The sequence below is a fragment of the Danio aesculapii genome, chromosome 17 (genome assembly GCF_903798145.1).
Source record: "Danio aesculapii chromosome 17, fDanAes4.1, whole genome shotgun sequence".
Taxonomy (NCBI): Eukaryota; Metazoa; Chordata; class Actinopteri; order Cypriniformes; family Danionidae; genus Danio; species Danio aesculapii.
Window position 1 is genome coordinate 28,293,061 of NC_079451.1, and position 22,467 is coordinate 28,315,527.

At 36.4% G+C, this 22,467-nt stretch overlaps 1 protein-coding gene across 1 annotated transcript in view; it reads left to right on the forward strand.

Annotated features, from left to right (window-relative positions):
• Nucleotides 1–1,208: 1,208 nt before the first annotated feature.
• peli1b (pellino E3 ubiquitin protein ligase 1b) overlaps nt 1,209–22,467 on the forward strand; it is a 39,479-nt gene continuing 18,220 nt past the window's right edge. Inside the window, exon 1 of the mRNA XM_056477005.1 lies at nt 1,209–1,593. The gene's annotated coding sequence lies outside the window, so the exon portion shown is untranslated. The remainder of the gene's footprint in view (nt 1,594–22,467) is intronic.

The window sequence follows — 22,467 nt, forward strand, 5'->3', positions numbered from 1 at the left end:
TACAGCAGGGGAGCCCAAATCTTATCTAACAAAGGGCCAAAAAACAAACTTTATTGAGGCATGTGGGCCGAGTATATACGAAACCGGATATCACACCATATTACATTAAATTTGCCATGGGTAATTACCTAATTTATTCGCAAATATTTAAAAATAACTAAATGTTGCTTTAAATCATATTAACCAATGCACTATATTTTTGTTTACATTTAATAATGAACGTATTACAGTAAAAAAATAAATAAATAAACAATCCCATTTATCCCCCCTGGAAAGAACCTACATAAACATATATGTTTTAATATAGGTTTTGATATAGGTTTTTAATATATGTGACATATATAAAAAATTGGCCATTTTTCTATATTATATGTACATATATACATATAATATATAAAAACGACCATAGTCTCACTTATTTGCCATAGTTAAATTCCATAACATACCAATTACATGTGATACCAATTTCAAGTGTTCACACTTACATACATTTTTTTTTTGCATCTTTTTAAAAATAAAAAATTTGAGCTAGGCATCATGTATGGCAGTCGTTAAAGTGAGATATGAGCTATAAACAGTAGGAGACATATTTTGTTTGTATATATAGGAATTATGTATGGATATAAAGAAGCAATACAGGAGACCTATATGGCCTGTATATGCATATTTATGCACCTCAATTTTGCCTATATGTGGCATAAATACACATATATGCAGTGTATATATTATCATATATGTGCAACCGGGGGGGACGGGGGGATCTGTCCCCCTCACTTTTAGAGACAGACCATTTAGAAACATGTGATTAATAATTATATGAACGTATGATTTCATACAGCCGTCCCCCCATTTTAAAATGTCCACTATGCCCCTGAGTGGGCCAAATCATGGGCCAACTTTGGCCCAAGGGCCCTACTTAGGACATCTCTGTTTTACAGCAACTGATTAGATTCTTCTTATACATACATATCTTGTCACATACATATGATGATACATACATACATATCTTGAAAATAGAGCTGAAAGCAGTTATTGTCTTCGGTGGGCGTGCATTCAGCTCAAATATGAGATCTTCTGTAAAGATATATGCCTGACCCAGTGAAACACCTTTGATCGGGCTGGTTTTTTGCTCAGGACTACGTTACCCACAATCCCCCATCCACCCGATCAGTGACGCGGCAGGTTTTTTCTCCCCTCATCAAGTCTGGAGCCACTACAACACAAAACACCACCGTCTGTTTACAGTCTCTCTAGAAGCAGCGGCGGACAGCACCGTTTTATAGCCTTTTTATAAAACACCAATCCTCTGCTCTTCCTCCGAGCTCGGCACTGTGCGGGATCACAGTAACATACAACGGCAGGGAGACTATTTTTGTTTGAATATTGAAGAGAACTCATAACACCTGCTTTTGTTAGCAAGTTAGCTTCTCTTGTCTTCACAGAACCCCTATTTATCCTGTCTCTCTGTTATATTCTGGCTTGTTTTTTTTCATTTTGTTTAGTAATTTGTTTAGCCAGATAGCAGTTGTAGCTAAACCTGTGCTAACGGAGCAGCTCTTTGTTCGTGCCTCAGAAAAACACACCAACACCGCCGTGAGTATTTCAATTTACCTAGAAAACAAACAATATGCTTTTGTTTTATAGAACAACTATTGTTTCCTATGTGAATCTGACTTGTTTTCCTGCAGTGTTATGTTTTTGTTATGATGTGTTTGTTTATACGTCTTCTAGTCATCATGTTTAATCTAGTTTCATCCTTAGAATCAGTGAACGCTTAAAATATGTTTCAGCATTATGTGTATTCATGTAACGTTAACGTTATTGTGTCTTGTTTATTGTTTTATTTGCTCAAATATAACTTACAGCCATTGATTATTAGTTACGTGGCTATATGATATATGGTTTTACTTTTCTAAAAGCTCAGCATAAATGCCATAAACTGACATAACTTTTACATCTAATTATTTGATAAAGAATTGTCGTTTTGATTCTTGACACTTCTCGAAGTTGCTTTGTCAACGACATGCAAAAGATGTGATTGTTTTGACTGTATTATTCCAACTTTTCAACTGTACCTGCTTACTCGACATGTTCAAGAATAACATTGTATTCTAGTCAAGTCCAGTAAATGACACGAAGCCTTCCTTTTTCATTTAGGGTTAGACAATGGTGAGTTATGCTAATTGAGAAAGCAGTGCACTCCATATATTTTACGAGCAGAATTTGCATTGGCTTTTGTGGGCTCGTTACAGACGTGTCATTGTTCTTTGCTGATGTATTTAAACGTTCAGAGTCATTTGCATGGGCAGACCGAGCATCTGGTCCGACCCAATGTGGCCTTTGTCCCCTTGCCGTGCTGACGTCATGATGTCAATCACCCCCCCCCCCCCCCTCCATTTTTTGGTACCAGCCGGTGCTGCTACATCTGAATTATTTATTACATCAACCAATGAATTAACATGCTTTCATACAACACTTACGGTCACTCCATTGTTTCTTCTATCACATTATGATATTGCTGAAATTGGAAACATTTATCTGTTAAAAAAGTATGCCGTTTGGATGGCAATATTATGTAGATGGTAATGTTGTACTTTATTATTATTATTATTATTATTATTATTATTATAATCCTGCATATACTACCATTTTTATGAATTGACATGCTTGATACCATGAGGCTAATTTAATCTTTAGTCGCATGTAATAGTGTCATATGAAAAAAGATTCAAAACCGTTTATCTGAAATAACATTTGATTGGATTGAAAATAAAGAGTTTGTATGTGAGATCTTTTCTACATTAAATAATTTTTTTTTTAATTGACACTGCTTGAGGGCTTGCACTAAATAACTAGTGACATTTTTGCCTGAGAAATCAAAACAGTGTGACATTTGAATTCACTTTTTCTGAGAGCTTTTATTTTTTGACACATGAAACCAATTCAGTGTTCAGGAGTCAGGACAATGTTGAAATGGATATTATGTTAAGCAATGAATTCGAAAGATAGTTTTGCAAAGGCTGCTTTTTCACTGTATGGTACTTCTGTTCGGCTCACTTCAGTTCAGTTTGCCTGGCTTGGTTTGCATTTCCACTGCAGTTTAGTACAGTAGGTGGGATTACCACTGTAGTTGCACCACCTCTACTGCCCTAACTTCCAGAAAAACCTTTTCATTCTGGGTTAAGGGGGTCACACACTGGATGTGGCGCTTGGCGCATTCGCTGATTGGCGCATCTGGTGTGCGACCCGTTTTAGCTCATCCGACTCTTGCTGGATCCGCTCCTCTGCTACCAATGAGAAGAATGTCTGGACCTTTTGTATTGCCCAATGTCTTTTTCTTGCGAAGGTATGAAAGAGGTTTAGTCGTGTGAATCAACAATACAGCAGTGGCAGTTGTTGTCTATTTAAATATTGCATGTTTGTTGCAGATCCTGTGATGCTGGTGGTCATGCTGGTATTTGTGGTTTTCTCAGGCTAATCAGTTATCAGCAGTGTGTATATAATACATCACCATTAATTAACATTAGTCATTAATCAAAGGCGACTTTTTTTTTGATTGATTTATTTTTTTAAATTATTATTTTTAAATTATTTTATTTTATTTATATATATTTCCCCCTGCACATTTTGTTAGTAAAGCCAGTTCTAGTAAATCTCCAGCATGTGCATTCAGATGGAGCAGCATCTACTACATGGTCATAGTTCACTGATAAGCTATGCAAAAATGCTTTGTTTTTAATTGGTAGATAGCAACATTAAGAAAAAACATTCTAACTTTAGTCTTATGTTTGAAATAAATCTGTCTGTAAGATGATTCTGTAGTCATGTGTTTATTGCTGGTTCTTAAAACCCCCTTAGAGGTTAGAGAGCAGCCCATATTTACGTATTCATCATCACTCACAGCAGTGTAGGCTGTCTAAATCTCCATTAACAGTATATCGCTGCTGAGGTTTGTATTTTTATATCTTTAATCAAAGAGAATAAAAATTAACTTAACTATGAGGATATCAAGGTATTACAACACATATTTTATGTACGTTCTGAATATAACGTCACATGTGCACAGAAGTACTAAGTTGTTGGCTGCAGTTTACTTCCAAGAGTTTACGAGTTTATGAATTCTACTACATCATCCACTTAATGCTATTATTGTTTGTACTTTGTTTTCAAAATGTATATTAGTTTGGCTATTGATTAATGATCACACCCTCTGAAATTAGTCTGAAATTCAAGGTTTAAAGGTTTAAATAATACAGATTTGTGTTTTGGTTGTTGTTTTTTATGAAAGAGAGTGGTCATGCAGAACATTTTTTGACAGTTATATAATCTTAGCTTCCTGAATGCTAGCTGTACATTGGTGTTGTTTACTACTCTGTGGAAGAAAGTTGCTAGTAAGAGAGAATATTGTTCCTCTTAAGTTTGTTTTTCTCTGATATGTTAGCATTTCCTCCAGTCATTTACTGGTTTCCTTTAAACAAGGGCAAAGGTTTAACACTGCTTGGCACTGGCCTTTTGTATGTTTTTGCTTTTTTGGTAATTTGAGTGAGCTATTAGTCTATTTGTACATCTCACTTTATGTAACACACATTACATGCATTCCCTCAAGCGTGACAGTCACACTGACTCTGCTTTAGTGTAAAATGATCTCAGCCTCTATCACTTTCAGTGTCTTCTGAGCCTGCTGTTCTAGGATTGATTTATTTTTTTAGTCACTACATTATGCAGTACAGTGTCATTTAATTGTGGAAAACTGTTCCTGAATCAGCTGGACTAATGCTGAGAGACATGCGAGTCCTAATGTGTTTGCAGTTGATCTGATATCTGTGAAACTGTTGGACGTCTCTGTCAATAACTCCAAATTGATTTCTAAGCTCATTGAAGCCACATAGTCATTCTCTATTAAATACTGCAGAGTTCAGTTTAACTAATTCGCTTTTCTTAACTTTGGTCTTCTCTCAAAGTTAACTTGCTGTCATTATAATGAATTGTCTTTTTTTAAGTCTGCATGTTTGGGAATAGAACATGCAGGGAGATCATTTGGGAGGCGTCAAAATGTTCTTGATAAAATGGTTTTAGTTCAATGCATCTATAAACTTCCATTGGTTGTCATGATGAGAAAGAGAAACCTGCGCAACAATGGATGATTTCTCAAATAATTGTAGGTGACAAAACCCAAAAGAAATTGTTCAAATGTGCAGTCACCCACTTTTTGACTGATCACTTTAATGCTACCCAGTGAAAAATATTCATTTGAAGAACAAGCATGTCAAACCTCTGCATTTAGATAGCATAGCACTCCTATACCTTCCAACACATTAAATGATAATTGTTTATTTGTGTAAATGAAATGTGCAGCATCATCTCTGGGTTGTTTGATTGGATAATTCTTCATAAACATGTCCAAATAAATATTATCACTTTAAATTCTGCAGAGTAGGCAGTTTCCTAAAGATATAAATACAATTGTGATTTAAGTTGGTTAAGAATTACAGTTAAGCTTTTATATTATTACAGAATAATTCGTTTTTAAAAATGTTTTGTGCATTAGCCAATATAGCTGTTGTTGATGATGATATAAGTATTTTTTCTGCATTAATTGTGCAATTATGTCATGATTTTGCATAATGAAGGATGATGTCACTGAAGATTGGAATAACGATGCTCAAAATTTAACTTTTAAAATCGGTTTATTTAAGTTATAACAAAATTTCAGTGTTAAGATTTTTACCTTATCGAAAATCAACCTTGGTGAGCATAAGAGTCTTCTTTCAGAAACATCTCGTGTAGGCCTCAAACATATAAACAGTGAACCAGTGAACATGCATCTATCAGATTCATTAGCCAGTACTGTTTATTCATATTTTTGTTGAGTCTAGGGTCATGTGGATGATAACATATATGATGGAAACTAGGTCAGACAGTGGGCACCTCAGAGGAAAAGGAAGCAGGAACAATTCTCTCTTTTCTCACATGCTTGGCTGTGCTGACAGGCTGCTTTGGCTGTTTTTACTTTGTTTAAAGTTGCAACACCTGAAAACTGAGAAAATGTATGGGTGTGTTTTAAATGGTTAGGTTAGAGTTCACTCGATGGTTTCTGTAAACCAATTTGTTGATGTTGGTATTTGTTTAGTTTTTTATTCTAGAAAGGACATGACAGTAAAGACTTTTGTTTAAAGGCAAATTAGCATATTAGAATTATTTCTAAGATATAGTCAAATGCAGAGATGCTGTCTTGATTAGCATAAGAGACTTTCAAAAGCATTAAAAAAATTTCATCAAGCAACCACTTTCTTTTGAAGGGTCGTATGGTCTATATATAGCCAAGTCAGAGAGGTATTGTTTGTTTGCACCTGATTGGATTATGTATTAGGGCTGGGCGATATGGCAAAAATGCAATCTCAATAATTATTTTCCAAGTTAATATTTAACTTAAGTTGTTATGGTTCCAGATTTAAAAGAGTACACCAACAATGACTGAAGCCACAAATATTAGAGGGTCCATTAAATGGCATAACATATTTTCGGCCATTAAAGTTTTGATATAAATTTTTTTTTTGTATATTTGATATTAAATTTCTAATATCAACACACTTTTAGACTCCCAATGTTGCACATTTCTGCTGTGTGATTGGCTCTTAGATTAATATAAAGTGAAAAGGTCCAGAGCTTATGTTTTTTAATTAAAATTAATATAATAATATTAACGATATAATATAATTTATCGGCCCATCCCTAATATGTATTTTGATAGATGGTTTAATCATTGCTCACGTATATCTGTTGAACTTTGTAAATTCCAGTACCTGCTGTACCAAATACCACCTGATTCTGGTAATATGTTCTGCTGACTCTCGCTTTCTGTGCACTTTCTGCTCTGGGCAGCTAAATTCTGAGTAGTGTGTGTGAAAGACGAGACCAGTCATGTGACTTGAAGGACACAACAACCCCCATCACAGGCCTATGTTCCCCTCAACTTCCTTTGGGAAGAGCCAGAGCTGATCACTGTGGGCTGTAAATGAGTTATTGTCATGGAGACTGTGAGGTCAACCTCTGCCAGTCAAAGCTGAATTCGGGAAAAGGATGAGCTCTGGCATACTGAGTATCTGTAGTTTGCGTCATTGGGGAGATCCTTTCGAACATCTAAAAACCAGCTAATAGACCTTTTATTAGTATTACATTTTCGATGACTTGTTTCCTGTTTAAACAGTCATAAAGAGCAAGCCCCACCTTGCTGGAATAGCGGGATCATTTTACACTTTCTGGGAAAGATTTCATTGTTCTCTCTTGGGTAGTAAGTGGTTCTTTAGATGTGTGTTTGGATGGTGAGCCTTTGTTTCAGAGATGGACATATCGCCCCAAGTGTGTGGAGACTCAATACCATGTGTGTGTTTTGCTGTGGTTTCAAGTACATATGTGTTTGTGTCTGCATGGTTAGTTCATTGTCACAGTCCAGTCTGTTTGTTTCTCTCTGGTGTCAGTGCTCATGTCATTGAATAATTAAAAACTCCTGAAATCGAAGCTCATCCCCTCCCCTCCTCTCTCCTGTCCTCCCTCCATCTGTCTGTTCTGTTCTCATTTAAGAAAGCAAGCCATCGTTTTCAGCTTGAGTGTTGTTTGTGACCAGTTCTTGTTTCTAGATGGTAATGTTCCATTGCATTGTTCTCTCTCTCGCTCTCTCTTGATTGTTTTTTTTTTTGTAACAGTGATTTGATCAGGAAAAGTATGCAGCTTATTATTCAGCTCCTGATTAAATTATGATTGTGCTACACTTTAAAAATTACTAGAATGTTTAAACCCAAATTCAGGAAAAAATATAGTCTGAAGCATCCAACAAAATTTAAGAAATGTAAACAAAATTCTCAGTAGTTGGATTTGCCTTTTTTTTTGTTTAGCCTAGCTTCTTAGGCTGGTAGACTGCCATCTAAAATATTACTCGCTTATTTCTCACAGTAAGTTTATTTACATAGACAAAGTTCATTTCTAGTCCAACAGAAAGTAAAGACTCTGATATACTGCCTGTATTATTCCAGTAAACATGGTGAATTAATGCTCTCCAATAACTACTTAGTGAGTGAACTGAGCACCTACGTAGTTCTACTTGAATGCAAAAATGCTTTGTGTTAAAGAAACATAGATGTGTGTAGTAGAAAGGGTGTAAATTTAGCTCATGGTCTCTGCAAAAGGTGTAAGATGTAATTACGATATTTCTCTCTAGTGCATGTTAACATATAGAAAAAGTGGAATCTCCTAAAAACTGACAAGAAGCCAGCTATGTTTTGAGTTTTGTCCAAAAAGACACTTAAACAGATCAAAAAGACTACAGGTGACTGGCTGCTTGCTTTTACATTGTGTGTCTTTGGTTAAGGAATAAACCGTCTGTGTCAGCAGGTATCAATCGTCTATATTCCTTATTCAGAAAGGGAATTTGAAACTAATACTGCTTACTTTGCTTACCTTTTTGAATATGAATATAATTGATCACTCCAGATGGCTCATATTATGTAAATATTGGCATATATCGGAATTCACAGGTAAGATGTCCTGCTTTTTTACATTCCTGCATGCAAACATGCTTTCTATCATGAAAATGTTGCACGACTTTTATCAAATTCATTTCACAATGGAAGATCTAGTTGCTGCGTGTGGTGTGGGTTTGCTCCACTTGTCCAATATGTGTCCATATGTCTGAAATACTCTGAAGCAGCAGTACTGTTATGTACTGTCATTATAGTTAGCATGAGATTCCCGCTTTATTAAAGTAAAAAATATATAACATTAATGCCCATCAGTAATTCACCAGCAATTATGTAATGCATATCCCTGTAAGAACATCAAAAATAACTGTAAATCCGGTGACAGCAATGATCAAACCCTTGTGAAAACAACTGTGGTCGGAACCAAAGTTTACAGGACTGTGTTCTCCGGACTCCTCTTAAGCGGTAGACTAATACATTCTGATTGCTTGCCGCAGAACCGTGTCATAGCTTATTACCATAAAGTTGACTTGATTTCAACTCTCCTCGACACCCACACCGTCGAAAACGTGCCGCTCCTCACTGCTTATCGCTGCTTGCTCCCATTGAAAATAAATGGCTTCCGGCTACTTTGACGCTCTTGTCGCCTTTGGTGTGAATGCAAAGTTAGATGCTGATTTAATATGCTGTACTGGTCAAGCTACCATCGACAAGAGCCCAACTAGAGCTAGCCTGCTGAACACTCTGCAAAAACTAGCTTTGAAAGATGTTCACTGGAACAGTTTTGTTTCTCAATACATAATTGACTTTTAAAATGACATATTTTACTTTTCTTGAAGCAATTTCTGTGAGACAAATATTAAAGTCTGCGTGAACGTCTTGAGACTTATTTTGGTATGTTGATTTACTTACATCTGAAACTGAAAATTGCACATCATTCGCTCATAGCAAACTAACGGTCTAGGGGGGCATGGTTAAGAATATCAATATACAGTACACCATATACAACATACATGACATCAACAGAAAGACTGCCACTCCAAATACGGAAGCAAATGCTCTGCCTTTTTTCAGTGGATTAATTATTCACCATAGGAATAACAATGTGAGCTACAAAATAAACATTGTAAACTTTGATTTCACACTGACTTTAAATATGTGATGGCTGTTAAATACAGAGATTATGATATTTAAGAGGCATCTAAGCCGCTCTTATGGAACAATTTAGTAGAAAAGGACACTCAGTTTTGCATTACTTCCAGAGCCTACACAGTACACGTGTTCCTGTGTGCTCACGTGAGGGTGGGGCATTGCAGAGGTCTCTTCCTTTGTGGTGTAATCAGTACCAGATGGAGGGGAGGGAGTGTGTGTTAATGCACACCCCTCCTTTTCCTCACCTCTCAAATTAAATCGAAATACACATTCAAATAAATCTTGCTGAAACAGTTGCAATATTCTCTGTGACAGACTAAGTGATGTCATCTGATCTCTGAGATGGCCTTAAATTCTCAGCTTGTTTGTTGTTAAGTTTGAAGTTGAGCACTTGTTTTCTTTTGATCCCCCATTAAGCAAACACACAGGCTGAGCTGAGGCTTTATAAATGGGGTTTAAGTCAGATTCCATGCCCTCTTTGTTCCTCAAAGAAAGCTTTAAGCCAATTAGCCTGCTAGCTCAGTGCTGGGTGAATGGCTATGGTGAGGTAGTGTGTGTGAGTGATCCAAATGGCACTCTGGAGATTAACCAGCCCCATGGAGTGTGTATTTGTAATAAGTGTTGTTGGGTTAATTTGGCTTTATGTTTTTATACTTTTTCAATAAACAACTTAGTTTTTTCTGATATGACCTTTCCTGTAGTCTGTAAAGTGTGTAAAATTCTAGTTCAGTTATTGTCTTATTAAAGATAAAAAAAAACATATTCAGAACTGCCTCAAATGAGTTGTCTATAATTCTAGTCTATTTATATTGTGCACAAATCCATGTAAGTTTATTACATATTTTCATAACTGCAGCTAGGGCTGGCCAATATAAAAAAAAAAATCACAATTTTATGTTTCATATCATTCAGTATCGATAATTATTTAATAGTTTTTTTAACAATACATTTAAGAATATTAGGATTTTTTTGTATTTAACCACTTTAATTAAATTTACAGATATTGCTAAGGCAAATCGTTTTAATTGTCAAAAACAAATATTTAAACAAAATATCTGATCTCTTTATAATAAAAAAAACATAAGTGTTAAAGAGACTCTTAAACTTGATAAATAAAATGTTACAAAGTGTGTGTGCAATAGTAAAGGTAGATCAACATCTGTGAGGTGTCAATAATAATGATACAGTAAACCTCAAACTCTGTCAACAAAACAAATTATGTTCATCAATTCTGAGCTTTCAAGTGAAGGAACCAGCCATCATTTTTCAAATACATACTGCAACGTTAGAAATTGTGAAGTTGGATGACTACATTACCCCTATGTTAAAAAATCTTTCAGATGGGGAGCTAGTGGCTGGGATGCACATGAAAAGAAACCAAAAAGCCACTCTGGTGACATCCTTGGATTCTTTTTTATTTACAATCTCCTCACTGCTGCTCATTTTCACCTATGTTGTTATTCTGATCTTAAGTGACAAGTGCCAGCGCGTGGTTTCCTTTACTGTTTTCAGTGCACTTTGCACTCGCACTTCCCTGACATCTCTCGTAACTAGGTGACATCAACCATTTTCTCAGAGGATGACAAACGGACAAACCTGCTGCAGCTACTATACCCTTTATCGTTTTGTATATGGAGAAATGTAAAAAGCACCCCGTTTGTTTAGATGTGCTGTGTTTGTCTGAGGTAATTAGTCTGCCGTTATTACTGAATTCTGTAAATTCATACAAAGTGTGAAGCAAATTGGTTAGTTCTACTTGAATGAGTTGCGGTGCTCTCGCAACATTCGGAAAAAATTCAGATGTTTTTCAACTAGGTGTACTTGGAAAATATGCGCACAAACATTCCTTCCAAGGAGCACACTCAGCAGCCACATTAAAAAAACTACAGCCTTCATACCGAACTTTTTATTTTTTTATCGTTTTTGACAATGGTGTTTGGGCAATAAATACAGATACCGATTTTATCACCCAGCCCTAACTACAGCTTATGTTCACAGGATACAAATGAAGTGCAATGTCGACTTTGACCCATCTTTAAACACTGTAGGTACAGCATGTTTAAAAACTATTGATAGCTCATGAAGGCATTGTTTTGATCTCTGCTAAACGGATCTATTTTGCATGCACTTCCAAAATAAGAAACTCAAGCTAGAATTGATACAGTCGAACTTCCGTCATGATTTATCGTTCACTGTGTATACAAGCGGTGAGGAAACCTCTTGAGCAAAATTATGTAATAGTAATGGGTGGCCATTTTGGTTCCAACATTTACAGTAAGTGATAGACCAATCACACAAACAGGCTGATTAATCCGAGATCCAGATCCTTGAACAAACCATTTCACAGACAGTGTGAAGAGAGTGTGCTGCAGTGTTTATGATTGAAAAATTACATAATGTTTTTGACCTTGGGTGGATGTTAACCTATAGTAGGAGACCTCCAGACAAAAGTATGTCATCTTTTTAATTCTCATATTGGGTGCCTTATTATGCAAAATGATGATAGGCTGCTTCAAATTAGTTGATCATCACTTTCACAAGAATTTGGATTTGTTTGTTGCGATTAGCCACAGACCACAGACATCTTTCTCATGAAACTAATATTTTCTATCTCTGTTTTATCTAATTTTTTTACTTTCTCAACATCCTCTTTGAAAGGTTGTTCCAAAATAAGGCACTTGTTGCATGTATTGTGTGTTTGTTCAGAAGTAGCACAGTGGTTTAATATTTTGTATGCCTTCAGTTTGGGTTCTTTGATTTAATGAGAAGCTAATGTGACTCGGAGTTCACCACTGCATAATATGCAAAAGAAGTATGTTAAAAACAGGCACCCACTTTATTTACAAAGTGTGCATGTAGGGTCACAGTTGTCCTTTGCCCTAGAAAAACTCTGGTTTTAAATGTTTCACAGCGGCATGTAGGAAACGTTTGATGTTTCTCTTGCTGCTTCAAAGGACTGTTGTTCCTAGCTGAAATTTTCTTAAGCTTTGATATTTGTTTTTCAGCAAGTCTCAAGGGGTGACTTTAGGCCACTCTTTGCCAATGTCTACGTGTCTGTATTTAAAGCAGTACTTAACCCAAAAATGTAAAGAATAAGTAAATAAAATCTTTTTCTCAAAACATCTTTAAATATCATGAGTAAGACATGAGTATGTAAATCATGTCGGGCGTTTCCTTTGAGTTGCTGCTGTTTTTGTCAGTTTTCATATGCAAGACTGATGTGCATCAACACATATGGTGTTTTGTGTGCGTGCAGCCTCCGGCAAATATCTGATTCATCTCACCATATCTCTTCTTTACCACCTGCGTTTTCTTCTGATGATGCTATCCATTGTGCATCTGCCTTGGTCAGCAGTGCTTCATCGATTCAAACCGTTTCCAGTGTAAAAGGGTATGCAGTGGTCCCTCGTTGTAACGTGGTTCACCTTTCGCTGTCTCGCAGTTTCGCAGACTTTTTTCGTGCACTTTCACATGCTTTTTTTCTACAGCGCATTGTGTTCTGCATAGTGATTGGCTGTATACCATTGTCAATCAATCTCTTTCGTGCCGTGTCTCCTGTTCAGTACAGAATGCCTTTAGCTTGCCAAATTGACATAAATCTTTGATCACTAGCAGTGTGACTTTGAAGTGCTGTTGTACTGTATGTTAGCAACATTGTCGACGAAACGTTCTGCACTGTCAAAGGCAACTGCAGTCAGGGGCGTAGCAACCGGGGGGGATACGTCCCCCTCACTTTTTGAGACAGGCCATTTAGAAACAGGTGATTAATAATAATATGAATGTAAAATTTTGGATCTCATTCAGCTGTCCCCCCCCCACTTTTAAAATGTCCTCTTCGCCCCTGCCTGCAGTAACACCCAAAAGGCAGAGGAATATGCTAACCATCACACAAAAAGTTGGACTTCTGGACATGCTAAAGGAAGGTAGAAGTTACCCGGCTCTAGGGCACCGTTACAGAGAATTAAATGAAGATTAAATGATTTTGATCTTTGGGTTCATTTTATTGACCTTATTCTTCAATGCGGAAGTGTGCTCGTTTTTGCGATTTGTTTTCGAACTTCCGATTCAGCTCCCTTTGGGAGAAATGACAAGGGGTAATAAATGGCAGAGAATGGTCTTGCTCTACCAACAAGTGTCTGCATGACTATACAGACAAAATAGAATAATAATGAAAGATATCAATTTACAACATCAAACTGCAAAACAAGCTGTTTTTAACATCTAAAAATGAATGGAAGTGAATGAGACCGGAAGTCTTAAGCCAAAAACAATCAAATGGCTGCACCCGCTCGTACGCGGAGAATAAGGTGAATAAAACTGGACTTATTTTTTTACGAAGGTTTGAACTTTGAGAGTGTTTAAATGAGAGAAAAGTGTAAAAATGTTAATGCCTGTCTAAGGAAAGTGGATAAAGTGTGTAGTGAGGTGTTTTACAGCCTTAAGACATCAATAACAATTGTACAAAATAAAGCTGACTACTTCACGGATTTCACCTATTGGGGATTATTTCTAGAACATGACTCCCGCAAATAACGTGGGACCACTGTAAAGGTGAAGATGTAAAAAGGCTTGCTGTTCTTGGCCAGGTGAAGGTCACCTGCTCACTTTCAGCTGTTTTACTGTGGTCAACCACATGTGCAGTCCAGTTTCTCATTAGTGGTGGAATGTTTTTGTAATGTGTTCATTAGGGCCCTTTAAGCAGTCTGTGAAAATCCTTGTAAAGTGATTTCCTGGGATTTGTGACTTGATCATTGTGTTGGTATTGTTTTCAGATACACTTGTACTGTTTTAAATCTCTCGTACCTGCTGTCCCAGAAGTTATGTTGCCTCCTAAACACCCTTGTTTTGAACAGCTTAAGGACATTGTCAGGGAACGTGTTGACCAGAAAATAGAAAGACACACTTATATGACTTAAAATGGGTAAAATAAAATAGGTAATACAAATAGCTAGCAAGGTTCCATCAACAAAATGTTTAAACAAATCGATTTGCACAGAGTTGTACATTTTATAGTATATAAAAGAGACAGAAGTTAATTTCTAATGCTGTGATTCCTCAATTACATTTGTATTTTTTAATATGTTTACTGAAAACCATGAAGGTTAAACGTCTGTTCCTGAACTGATTGGAGGTTTCCTCTGACATGGTTGTGTATAAATCCAAACAGCTTTAATTCATCTGTGACTGGCCATGCGTACGGGTGTTCAGCGGGTGCGTATCGCTCGTCTGCTGTGAAGCAGCTGCACACCCAACATTCTCCACTTTAAACTTCCATCACCCACATGTAACGCTGATCTATCCTGCAGACCAGATGCCCATGCTGGATGCAGATGTGTCCCTCCCTCTGGTTCCTAACTTCTCATTTCAACTTCTCTACTTTTGGATCTATTTTAGACCACAGATGCCACCAGAACGTCTCCCTAATTTCTCAGTGGGAACACTTTAAGCTTCCACATCCTACTCACTCATGAAAGAAGTTTTCCTCACCGTTAGGCTATAATTCAGACCTCCCCTGACAGCAAAGTGATGCTTGAACCTGCTTTCATGATTCAACTAGAGACTTAAAATTCTCATTTTAATCACAGAGCTGGCACCTTTTTTCCCCAAGAGCTCTCAAAGGGAGATTTCTACAGAAAGGTGCTTTCTTTGCTTTACGTTTGGGTATTTGGTGGTTTTTGGACATGAGAATTTCCATTTCTCAGTCTTTTATGTGTGCCGACTTGATTGCCAAACCTTTGATACAGACTTAGTCTGGTTTCATTTGCTCTTTAATGTAGTAAAATCTGCTCTGGTATCGCTTATTAATATTTAACAATGTATATATTTTTTATTTTTAATATTTGTATATAATATCTAATGTTACATATGTCAGATTATATGATTTTGACCTCTAAACATGTCAGACTATACATTGTGTCCTATATGCTCAATTATATGAGATAAAACAATTGATTTTTGTGTCCTGACACATGGTAACATCTACAAATTGCTACAACACCCACATCTACAATGTCAAGGATCATGAAAAAATCAGACTGATATCCTGTATTCTGAATCTGATGTTAGGATGAGTTGTATGGGAGTTGTCTGAGCTCAGAAGTGGCTTGAGGCTGTGAACCTGAACCCAAACACTTTTGAAGTCTGACAAGTTTTGCTTGCTTTTAGTATGTCAGATAAAAGCACATCCGTGTATCTAAATTGTGTGAATTTAAATTGGAAAGGTGTGGCTCATGCGTTTCTATAGTATATTTTGGTAATGAGGGTCATATAATATTCTTGGAGGTCTAAAACCATGTTCTGTATTAAAAAAAAAAGTGGTTAGTTTATTGATGTATACGAGGCTAAATATGCAGACACCATTAACATTAATTGAATTTTCTAAACTATTTCCTTGATTGTTTTTTTTTCTTGATTTATTACTCTATTAATTATACTCATAATAAATGTGCCAAATGGTAATTAATAATTAATTATTATAATTCTGATAATGCAATAATCTTTCCTTAAACCAGAAAATAAGGTGGCTGTAATCATGTTTCAATTTTCTGGTGCTTGCATGGCCACAGCAAACTAGTATAGATTACTAATTCAGTTTTAAGCTGTGTAGCCATTTCTTCAACTCGTCTGGAGCTATTTTTTTATCAGTTTGTAACTACTTAGATTGAATGTTTTCTGAGTTGTGGTGCAAACCTTTTTGAGTGGGTGAGTGCTAACATGTGGCTGTGCAGTTCATAAGGTGTTAAGAGTGTTTATTTTAGCTGTTGCTAGGAGGTTCTGGTTCATTGCTGGGGCCTTGAAATAAAGTCACGGTTCATTTCCCATCAGACTCAAGTTGTAAATGTGACCTCTTAGAAAAGTAGCAGCACACCTTTCTGCACATAGTGCAAGATGAATTGTTACGTAAGACTTTAATTGAAAAAAACTGGGATAGGTGATTAATCTAATTAATCAGGGGCAGCATTTATAATACAGAACCGTAGTTTACTGACAAGCAACGCAAAATTGTTTTCATGATCATAGTCAATTTTATCCCATGATAATGAAATCCAATATTTTGAAAGCAATTAACTCTATTTATTATTTTTTTTACTCCAAACTCACATTATAACTTGAGTCGAGTGTTTGAAATCTTTCTATTAGATGATTCCATTTATATTTTTAGTGATGTTGAATCAATGAAAGCAGTTAAATCTTCTGTTTATTAAGCAATCATGGGGATTTGTTGGGTTTCTTTTTTGAGGCTTATTTGAAGTTTCTGCATGAGTGTCGTGGCTTTTAGAGGACATTTTACTACTGATTATGTGCTTCCCTGACAAGATGCACATGATGATTGTAGCTATTGCTTAATCATGTTTGCAATTTGCTTCCAATTTATTGCCTAGCCTTAAAACAACCACTGTAATATAAGAAACATATGTTGCCTTAGTGATTAAAGCTGAAAACGACAAAGTCATGCCTAAATAAATGTTTACAAAATAAACAATTGAAATGAGTATTAAATAAATAAACATTTAAAAGCAACAAAAAAGTAGAAATTTAATTCGCTGGCCTTCTGTTACAGCTGAGACATTATAGTAATATCCCAGCGTGCTAATCTGAAGAGGCACATTAATGTAAAGTTGTGGAAATAAAGCCAAGCTGGCGTGGTTACTGGGCCTTAAGCCCAACCTGAAATGCAATAATGTATTTTTGTGTGCATTTTCTATATTTGGAAATCATTTCTCAGCAACACTGAAACAAAGGCTGAATTATATTCAGTATTTTTGATTTGTGAAACTCGTAGCGTGCCTTTGATGTCTCTGAAACCGTTTTTTTTTGGATGACAGAATTAGATTTTTCTGCTTGTTGATTTGCGTGCATCTCATCTCAGTCACAGTTCTGTCCAGGCTTAATGCTAACCCAGGCTGTCTCGCTCCTCATGGGGTCAGGTTATTTTTCAGGTCATTATACAGAGAGGCAGTGCGAGACAAATCAGGACAAAACAGCAGGGGTGTGTGTGAAACAGGGTGTGCATCTGTTCTCTACTGTATTTTGGTATAGTTGCTGACTGTATAATAGCTCTCTGAACTAGTATACGTGTGTATATATATATTTACTATTATGCGTTTGTGTATTGACAATTGTGACCATATCAACCTTTAGGTAACTGCTTTAATTGGGTTATAGATAAATCTGTAACCATGTCACCCATTTATGTAATGGTTTCACTTGGGTTTCATCAAACAGAAACTATTTGTCGAGATGAGATGTGCAGATATAGAAAGACTGTCAGTTATTTTTCAGACCATGTGAGGTGGTTTTGTGTATGAAACCGAGAGTGTAGAAGGATAGAGCCTTCAAATCTCTCAGAATCAGCATGCGAGAGATGCGTAAATATGATGACCTTATAATGAAAGTCTTTTTTTTCTCTCTCTACATTTACTTTCATTTTTCTCTCCAATTTTACATTACTGCGACTAGGCTTGTGCCGGTATTCGGTAATGCGATAAATCACGGTAATGAATATGCACGATATTGTTATCGCGGGCACTTCAAAATACCGTGAAAAGTATTAGATCCGAATTTATATTCTTAGAACGCGCCTTAGCTTATTTTCCATCAACCGCTTGAAGAAACAATGCGTATATGCTGCGCAGAACTGATGCGCACTCTGATGTAAACAATCCCCACATGTAGAAGCCCTGTGTGCGCGCCGCCGCCGCTATAATCCTTACACGCAAGGGCGGACTTGCCATCTGGCAGACTGGGCACTTTCCCGGTGGGCCGACGTACTTTTTGGGCCGGGCTGATCATCGTCTTATGATTTGATCGGCCCATAAAAGGCTTAGCAGCCTATTGTTTTTTTCTGCCTTATTGATTGACGCTGCTGTGATCGGTCACTCTCTGAAAGTAGACGCTTTTTTTCCCGGACAGACAGACCGGGCCGGCCCATGTGACACTGTGCAGCCCATTGGCTCTTTTCGGTATTGACATTGGGCTGGCCCAATCACAAACTCCTATTTTGGACTCCGTGTGAGTGTGCGTCGTCTGTGTGTATTTGTCAAAATAGTCGAGAGTCAGAGAGAAGAAACGCAAGGGAGGCGCAGAGAAATCGCGGGAAATACACCGGCGTTTCATTTAGCGATTCTGAAAAGTTCTCTGTTCAGTCTAGTACACGGCTAAAAACGCAAATCACGTGAGCACACACTCTCTGCCCAGAGCTGCAGCCACTAGTTCAGCGGGTAAGCATAAACCCCGGGTGAGAGTTCAGTGCATGTCAGACAGTTCATCTGCTGGATGATCTCATCTCACTAGTTGTTAAACGTGATATTGAATTCATCTTGTTGTCTCTATCTAACAACTCTTATGTCTTTTGAATCACTTGTTCTCGGTTAACTGTTTTGGCTGAGTGCAAAGATAAGCTAATATATTAATTTATGTAACCACATACACTGATTCTGCACATTGACTGATTGCTTACCTTTATCGTTTAAATTTAATGTACGTTATACTGTTATAATGGCCATTATTGGTTATTAAAACTGATATTCTGCAAAAAAGACAGTGTAAATCAAATATCAAAATGAAACAAATTTGACTTATATTATGTTTTCATTGTTTAGATAGTGAAACAGCAAGCAGGATGAGGTGAAAGGTTAAAATGTAACACTGTTGCCTTTGAAGATTTACCCATGCATTAGCAGGCAGTTTTTGTTATGTTTATTATTGAATATAGGCTGAGTGAATAGTGTATTGAATAAGCTAAATTGGCTGTAGTGTATGAGTATGTGTGAATGAGTGTGTATGGGTGATTTCCAATATTGGGTTGTGGCTGGAAAGGCATCTGCTGCATAAAACATGCTGGAATAGTTGGCAGTTCATTCCACGATTGCTGATCGAAGACGGTTTCCCTTTGCACATTCACTTTGATATAATTGCTCAAGTTTACTTTTATATTGTGTATTGTTTTATTTATATTTATTTGTATTTAAATGTTTGAAGTACTTTTAGTTAATTAAAAAGTTATTAAAGTTACTAAGTTGACGAAACTGAAGTTTTTTGTGTTTTTTTACCTGTTTCTCTAGTAAAATTACAATATCGTGATAATACCGTATACCATGATAAAAGCTCAATCAATTAATCGCAGCATGAAAATGTGATACCGGCACATGCCTAACTGCGACATACTTCAATGGTTAGCTGGTGAGTGCTATAAAGGAGGTCATCAAGTGTGATTTGCTGTGTAAATATGGTTAGCTGGTTTGTCCTGAAATATTACAGGATTTTCAGGCCTGGTAATAACTGACACGAAAACAAATCATTGATACAGGTTCATGCTCTCTCTCCTCATGAAGGTTGACTTGAGGTTAATGTTGCGCAATGGCCTTGTCTTAGTTTTCAGAGATGATATGCTGTGAAGAACATTTTCCTTTCCTTTGCACTCTTGCTTTCTCACTTTCTAAGCTCTATTCACACTCTTTCGCTTTTTCACCTTCGCTCTGTTTCAGTGTAAGGGCCGTGTGTAAACTGATTTCCAAGAACGGAAAGAACTGCTGTTATTTTACTTCATGGTATAATAGTGTGACAAGTGCACTCAGCCTGTGGTGTAGGAAAGGATGTGAAATAACTTTCTTGTCATTTGTAACATCAGCACTGAGTTTTTGTTTTTTGGGCACTTAATAGGAAGAAATGCAGATAAGGACATGTATCGCTTGCATTTTATCAATACCAATACCGATATTTACCGATACTGTTATCTATATTAGGGGTTGCACAGACTAGTTGACTTTAAAGCTCTCGTGGTACTCTGCAGATCACTTTGTTTTTGATCTGAGCTACTTGGCAGTCTTACACACCAAGGTAGCTCCACCGAATAAAACTGCCCTCGGATTATTGAATTATTCAATGATTCACCTAAACTTTGAGTGAACTTCACATCGTCAAACAGGTGTCAACCAGGGATGCGTTTCCCAAACAACGACGTAACTCGCGGCTAAACTATCAAGGTACATTGCATCTTTAGGAAAAGAACGATGTAGTGACCAGTGTTTCCCAAAACCTGTAGTTTCTCTATTGCAGATCCATCGTTTGAACCACGTTTCAGGCTGGACCCCATAATTTCTTTGTGCAAATAATATTGTTTTACACGCACACGCATTTAAAAAAATTACAATATTATTTTTGGTAAAAACATATACTTGTTTTCCATATTATTTGAAATATTATTGAGAACGTTACATATTCTATCCTAAAACATAAAATCACTTACAAAAGCTAGCACATATTGCAATCTCATATAAATATCATATAAATAAATAAATGAGGCAATTTATTAAGAAATGAAATGTAATATTTATTATTTATACGAAATGACAAAATCATGCTTTAATAATTATTTAACATTATTATTATTATTATTATTATTATTATTATTATTATTATTATTATTATTATTATTAAGTAGGATTGTTTATTTATTTTTTATATTTTGAAAAGTCTACTTTTACAATTTGACACATGCAAACCACTGCAGAAATGTTCTAACCAACAGGCCCATGTCATATACAGTACAGAGACTTAATAAATAACCTACTATAAATTAAAAGTGTTAACGTATGCTGTGTTTTTTGTTTTCACAAGCTTTGGAGACGTAACATTAATTCCGCTTTTAAATAATAGGTCACCTATAGTTTTCGTCATGAGCCATGGCTGTGTTCAAAATGACATCAAGTGCACTGCGAAGGGAATGCACTGCGAAGGGAATGCAATTGCAAACATGAACTGTAAAAATACTTTGAAAGCAAGTTACACCTAAGAGAGATGACTTTAAATCTTTAAAAAAAAAAATTCCAAGTGTAAATGTTAGAATGTTCTAAATAAATATGGCATGGGGGATAACTGGAAATAGAACACATTAGATCAAGTTTGCGACGCAGTTTGCGAATGTTCAATGGAACAATGGATTTGGGAAATGCCAAATCAACAAACTATGTTTGTAACGACAGAACTTGCGACCATAGTTGGCTAACCATGGTTTTTGGAAATGCACCCCAGTTAGTTTGCTCCATGCAAATGTGTACATTCATCACTTTTTTTACTATAAAAAGGAATTTAAACTATAGTCTGACAGTTAATGACAATTAATAGTAAACAACCCATTCAGGTTTTTCTACTCAAATGCGCTACTTTTCCTACCTTTTTCTTTGTAAACATGCACTTGACGGATGTGCTTGACTCCCTACTTTTTCAGCGCCCCACTTTTTAAAGATGCCGCATCAAGTTAAAGATTTTCAACTTGTACATGCAGTACTGTCTCTCAGTTCCAGAGCAGTGGGCTAATCAGAAGAATGCAAAGGCAGGGCAAGCATTGTTTACTGTAGAAAGTGAGCCTGACAACTGTTTAAAACCATTTCTGAGTGCTGCGGTTCTCGTTTTTGGGTGCAAAGATGCGTTCTCCGTGAATGTCTCTTTATCCACTCATACGGTGAACATTTTGCTGTGAAACAGGTCACACTGCAACAATTTTATGCACTCACACAAATGCTCCCAAATATATTTTGAGGTCGCATAAATTAAATTTCGGTTGCAATTTCGAGCCGTGTATATATCAAATATTTTCAAACAAAGTTTTCATGAACTTGTATTATCATTTGACTGCACAAAACTTTCCCAAGGCTGTTTATGTATTGGCTAAATACATGTAAGACCCTTCAACTGGTTAGTTTGTTCATTCAGGGGCATTCAACATTAACCACTCTCTATTTCTCTATTAACACAGACGTATACAAAAGCTAGTACCATAAACAGTGCTGTTTGTCCTGAAGCTAATTGGTAGTCTGCTATTGACCCAGTTACTGTACTG